Genomic DNA, 6595 nt, shown 5'->3' on the forward strand with positions numbered 1-6595 from the left:
ATAAGAGTAATGCGGGGATAGGTTTAATAATGAATAAGAAAACAGGAACTGCATAGTGAACACATTACCGTAGCCAAGATAGACAGGAAACTCACACTACCACAGTAGTACAAGTTTATTTGTCAACTAGCTCTGCAGATGATAGGGAGATTGAAAAATGTATGATGAGATAAAATTATGCAGGCAGTTAAGGCAGACGAAAATTTAATTGTGATTGGGGGACTGGAATTCGACAGTAGGGAAAGGAACGAAAGGAAAAACAACAAGTGAATATGAAATGGGGGAAAGGAATGAAAGAGGCAGCCGCCTAGTAGAATTTTGCACAGATCATAATTTAATCATCACTAACACTTTGTTTAAGGATCACGAAGGAAGGTTGGAGACACCGGAAAGTTTCAGATTGATTATATAATAGGAGACAAAAATTTAGAAACGAGATTTCAAATTGTAAGACATTTCCAAGAGCGGATGTAGACTCTGACCACAATTTATTGGTTTTGAACTGTAGATTAAAACTGAATAAATTTCAAAAAGGTAGGAAATTGAGGAGATGGGTAATGGATAATCTGAAAGAATCAAAGGTTGTTGAAAGTTTCAGAGGGAGCATTAGGCAACAATTGACTACAACAGGGGAAAGGATTCCAGTAGAAGACGAATGGGTAGCTTCGAGAGACAGTGAAGGCAGCAGAGCATCAAATAGGTAAAAAGACAAGGCCTAGTATCCTTGGATAACACAAGATATACTGAATGTAACTGATGAAAGAAGAAAATATAAAAAATGTTGCAAATGAAGCAGGCGAAAGGGAGTACAAACGTCTAAAAAATGACACTGATAGGAAGTGCAAAATGGCTTAGCAGGAATGACTAGAGGCCAAATATATATAAGGATTTAGAAGCTTACATCGCTGTGGGAAAGATAGACATCCCCTACATGAAATATCATAGACTTTGGAGAAAAGAGAAACAGCTACATGAATATCAAGAGCTCAGACGGGAAACAAGTCCTACGCAAAGAGAGATAGCTGAAAAGTGTAAGAGTATACAGAGGGTCTATACAAGGAAAATGAACTTGAAGGTAATATTATAGTACTGGAAGAGGACGTAGATAAAGATGGGGTGGGAGATGTGACACTGCGAGTACGTTTTGAGAGCAGAAGTAGAAAGCAATCCATACTAGCTGCTACTGACAGCCTTGCGAGAGCCAGCCATGATAAAACTCTTCCTTCTGGCGAGGAAGATATGCAAGACAGCCCAGGGAGTGAGACACGGTAGTAGCTTATCCCAGATGTTATTCAGTCTGCACATTAACCAAGAAGTAAAGGAAACAAAAAAATTTGGAGTTGGAATTAAAGTTCTGGGTGCAGAAATCTGATGACACTGTACTCGTGATACTGTCTGAGACAGTAAAGGACTTGGAAGACCAGTTGAGCGGAATGGACAGCGTCTTAAAAAGAGGACATAAGATGAACATCAACAAAAGCAAAACAGGGATAATTGATTGTAGTCCAATTAAACTAGGTGACGCTGAGGTAATTAGATTAGGGTACGAGACACCTAAAAGAGATGAGTTTTGCTATTTGGACAGCAAAATAACTGACGATGGCCGGAATACAGAGGCTATAAAATGTAGACTGGCAATGGCAAGAAAAGCGTTTCTGAAGAAGAGAAATTTGTTAGCACCGAATGAAAGTTTAAATGTTATGAAGTCTTTTCTGAAAGTATTTGTATGGAAGAGAAAGATGGGCGATAAAACAGCTTAACGAGAAGACGATGGAAGCATTTGAAATGTGGAGCTACAGAAGAACGCTGAAGATTATGTACCTAATGAAGATGTACTGAATAGAACTGGTCAGAGAAGAAATTTGTGGCTCAATCTGATTAGAAGAAGAGAGCGGATGGTAGCACACATTCTCACACATCAAGGGATCACTAATTTAGTATTAGAGAGAAGAGTGGGGGGTAAAATTAATAGAGGGAGACAAAGAGGTGAATAGAGTAAGCAGACTGCGGTTGCAGTAGTTTTACAGGAATGAAGAGGCTTTTGCAGGACAGAGTAGCAAGGAAAGCTGCATCAAACCAGTCTTCAAACTAAAGCCAACAACAACAACAACAACAACAACAACGTAAACGTCCACTCCTTTCTCTGTATTTCGACGGTTATTATTAGTCATAAATTCTATTAAAGACCATATGAAATTATTTAATTGAAGGTGCAAAACTGACATACAGGTAAATAGGGTAAGGTTAAGAGCTGTGGACAGTAGCGTGCCCTGCAAACATCACATCTCCCTGTTTCCATATTTTTGTTACAGTTTGATGACCTGCTCGTTTTTATAAGTAATAACGTGAAGTAATTGCGCTTGTAATTATAAACACCGTTTACTAGTCAAAATTTTCAACCCTAATAAGCTGCATTGCGCTTCCACAAAAAAAAAAAAAGACGCTTGAAATAGCTTTGAGCACTATGGCACTTAACATATGTTTGTCATCAGTCCCCTAGAACTGAGAACTACTTAAACCGAACTAACCTAAGGACATCACACACATCCCTGCCCGAGGCAGGATTCGAACCTGCGACCGTTGCGGTCGCACGGTTCGAGACTGAAGCGCCTAGAACCGCTCGGTGACAAAGGCCGGCTTCCGCACTTGACAAGGCTTCATACTACTATTCTCAGTTTGGTAACTCTGGAAATTTCCGCCACGAAAATTACTAAAGTTTAGATGAAACCTAGTATAGAACAATTAGTCTTTCTCATAATGCGCACACATTTGTTAACACTATGCACTTAAGCCACTTAAACTGGAATACAATAACCTAAATGACTTCTCATTACTGTCTATGAATTTGAATTACTTGTCCTTCGTCATAACACATTTCCATTACTTACTTACCGAAGACATTTACGTGACTTTCAGTCCTCACAATGACTACACTGTTCCGCTCCAGATCTTGCTTACCTCCACTCGAACCGCATCCTATTGCTCCACTTACTCCCACTCGAATTCCAAACACACGAGCACTCATATAATAAAACATCGCACTATAACGAATGTTCATCTTCCAAGAAACTTGGTACCCGGTAGATTTTGTACCTTAAAATGAAAGTTATTGTTTGTGAAAAAAAGCAAAAGAAAAACCCTGCTATTTGTCTTTATACAATGAAGGCTTTCACAATCAAATGTCTTAGCTGCTGGTAAATCTTCCTTATCGCATGATCGTGGTTATTTTATGGACCACGATAATACAACCTGGAAGATTTATCAGCAATTATTTGTCGTTGTTTCGCAGATAGCGTACAGACACGTCATAAAATATAGCACTATGACATTTCGTTAAATCCATGTTGTTATTTCATGGACTACGACCACACAACCATAAAGATTTACCAGCAGCTATTTGTTGTTATTTTGCAGATGACTTGCAGGCATGTCATAGAATACAACGTGCCAAATCGTTAAACACAAGTTGTAAATGACGCACCTGAAGTGAGCAATGCATATGTTGTACAATCGTCGACTGTACTGCTGTGTTTGTTGACATGTCTGTCACGACGACCAACTGCCACCGATATAACCTGCCAGTCTTTTTATTGTAGGCTAAACTATAGGTTAATAGTGGGAACATCAATAAACGGCTGCGCCAATGTAGTGTCGGAGACAACTACACAGATAAATAACCCAAGCAAAATAACCGCATTTATCAGAACACTCAGTGGAATGTAGAGGACTGGTATAACTGAATAATACTCATTATAGCAGGTAACTTTCAGTAAACGAGTCCGCAACTGGGCTGAAACGGTCAAATCTCTCTTTAAGTAAAATAATATATTTATTGGCCACGGTATGCAGAGCCTAGGCTTCTGGAATAGGAAAGGTGCTGGGATTATGTAATTATTTTCAATTAGATATTTGTTCCACAGTTAACACCCGGGCAGTGGAGTACCGTCTGAGATTTCCTTAGGACCTCCTTCGAACAATAATTCAGTACAACCTCGTCTACCTTTTACTTCTTTTTTTTTAAAAAAAAATGAAGATACTGAAACATTCAATTTAAAGTAATTTAAGCTGGTTCAGATAGAATAAAACTCTTAAAAATTCCTTATAAGCTTTCAAAAGATAAACGCCATAACTCAATCGTTTACGCATACCTTCCAAAGGCCGGTTCTTCAAGTAATTAAAAACCAGTGCCACGTGCCAACATAGACGCCACTTTAACACGTGAAGGCCCCGTTAGATTGTGATCCAACACAGCCGCCAACTAGCGACGCCCCTGCGTGACTACGCCGTCTACCTAATATCGACTCAATTGCAAGAACCAGAAAATACGGTAAGGTTGCCTGACACACTGGAAAACCCTTAAGCACTAAAATGTATACCGATGGAAAAAAATTGTATCACGAAAAAATAATTAATGTAGAATAACATAAATTCGAGAATACATTTGTCCAGGGCACATATTTAAGCGATTAGCGTTGCATGTTCACAGGGTAATGTAAATGCGAGATAAGCCATTGCACATGTGAAATACTGGTGCAGTAATAACCGGTGCTATCGCCAGAATGTTCAGTGCAAGCATTCAAACGTGCATGCACTGTGTTGTGCAGGTGCGCGATATCAATTTGCGGGATGGAGTTCTACGCCTGTCGCTCAATACAGAGACGGTTATTCCTGTTAAGTGGATGACGCTAGAGTTCTCGTCCGATGAGGTCCCCTATGTGCTCGACTGGAGATAAGTCCGGTGATTGAGCAGGCCAAGCCAACATGTCGACAATCTGTAGAGCACGTTTGATTATATCAGCGTGTGGGCGAGCATTATCCTGTTGGAAAACACTCCCTGGAATGCTGTCCGTGAGTGGCTGCACAACAGTTCGAATCACGAGACTGACGTACATTTATTTAGTTATTTAGCGTATGTGGTTTTCAAGTACAAATGGTTTCAAGTTTAAATACATACAGATAGATAAAGATAAATCAACATACATTATAACACATAAATAATGTCTCGTCTTATGGACATTCAATTATGGATAAAGTAGGCATACACCAGGTTGTTACAATAAGGTATCTTGTCATAGATAAGACAAAATTATCATATAGAAATTGTTGCTATAAGGTCATTCAGCAATCACATATATGGAATCTATAGAGTCTCTTTGAAGTTCTATGACTAGGTTTTCCATCCACTCGACGGCTGCAGGGAAGGCTGCATAAAGTTCTCGAATGGATCCTTTAAACGCACGTTTAGGGCATTCCTGAATGATGTGCTGGATCGTTTGCTCTGGATGTCCACAATCGCACTGTGGTGAATCTCGTATGCCCCATCTACAGAGCATCTCGCCAGTTCTGCCATGACCAGTTCTGAGTCTATTGAGTATAACCCAAGTTCTTCTTGGCAGGTCTGTACCAGGTAGGTTTCCACCAGGTGATATTTCATCGCAGTTCTTGGATAGTCCAGTCTGAGACAATTCATTTTTCCATTAATCCATAGCGTCGTAGGACGTAGCCATAAGGCTTTGAGCTGTTCTCCATGGTGGTCTTCTAGATATTAGTCGGGGAAGATTTGGGGCAATGTCCTGATGAATTGGAAGGTTGGTATTGGAGGAGATTTTACGCCATTCATTAAGTAAGGTGGTTTGCCGCCTAAGACGTGGTGGAGCTATACTGCAGAGAACAGGAAGCCAAGGTAGTGGGGTGGATTTAATGGTCCCAGTTATGGTTCTCATGGTATTGTTTAGTTGAGTATCCACTCTTGACGTGTGGCTGCTGTTAAGCCAAACAGGGCTGCAATATTCCGGAACAGAGTATACCAGCGCTACAGAAGAAATCTTCATAGTATGTACATCAGCTCCCCAGCTAGTATTGGCGAGCTTTTGAATAATATTATTTCTTGTACGTATCTTAGCAGCAGTATCTATTGGGTGTGGTTTGAATGTAAGCGATCTATCCAATTTAATACCAAGATATTTTGGGTTTGGGTTATGCTTTAACTTTCTACCAGCAAAGGTAACGTCAAGGGATCGGGTTGCCTGTTGGTTGTTTAAATCAAACACTGTAACTTCTGACTTTATTGGGTTAGGAATTAATCTCCAAGATCTGAAATATTTGCCCATTACTCCGAGGTCTTGGTTAAGGGAGTTTTCACACTGTTCAAAAGTTTCATGTTGCACAGGCAGGGCCATGTCATCTGCGTAACAGAACTTCCGCGCATTTGTTGTTGGTATGTCGCTTATGTACACATTGAAAAGTAATGGTGACAATGCAGAACCTTGTGGTAAGCCGTTGTTTGAAACAATGGTTCGACTCTTCTTTCCTTCTAGATGAACTTCAAGGGTTCTATTGCTGAGCATGTCACTTAGTAATTTGTACAAGGTCTGGCAAGGGATAATCTCAAGTATCTTGCTAAGAAGACCATGCCTCCACACAGTATCGTATGCAGCGGTTAAATCTACAAATGCAACAGCTGTTTTAAGTTTCCGTTCATAACCGTTCTCGATATGTGTTGTTAATGGCAGTACTTGGTCGCAACAGTTACGTTGTGGTCGAAAACCAGCCTGTTCGATGGGGATTCTTTCATTCAAAGTCGTCCCAATACGAT

The sequence above is a fragment of the Schistocerca cancellata genome, chromosome 9 (genome assembly GCF_023864275.1).
Source record: "Schistocerca cancellata isolate TAMUIC-IGC-003103 chromosome 9, iqSchCanc2.1, whole genome shotgun sequence".
NCBI classification, from domain to species: domain Eukaryota; kingdom Metazoa; phylum Arthropoda; class Insecta; order Orthoptera; family Acrididae; genus Schistocerca; species Schistocerca cancellata.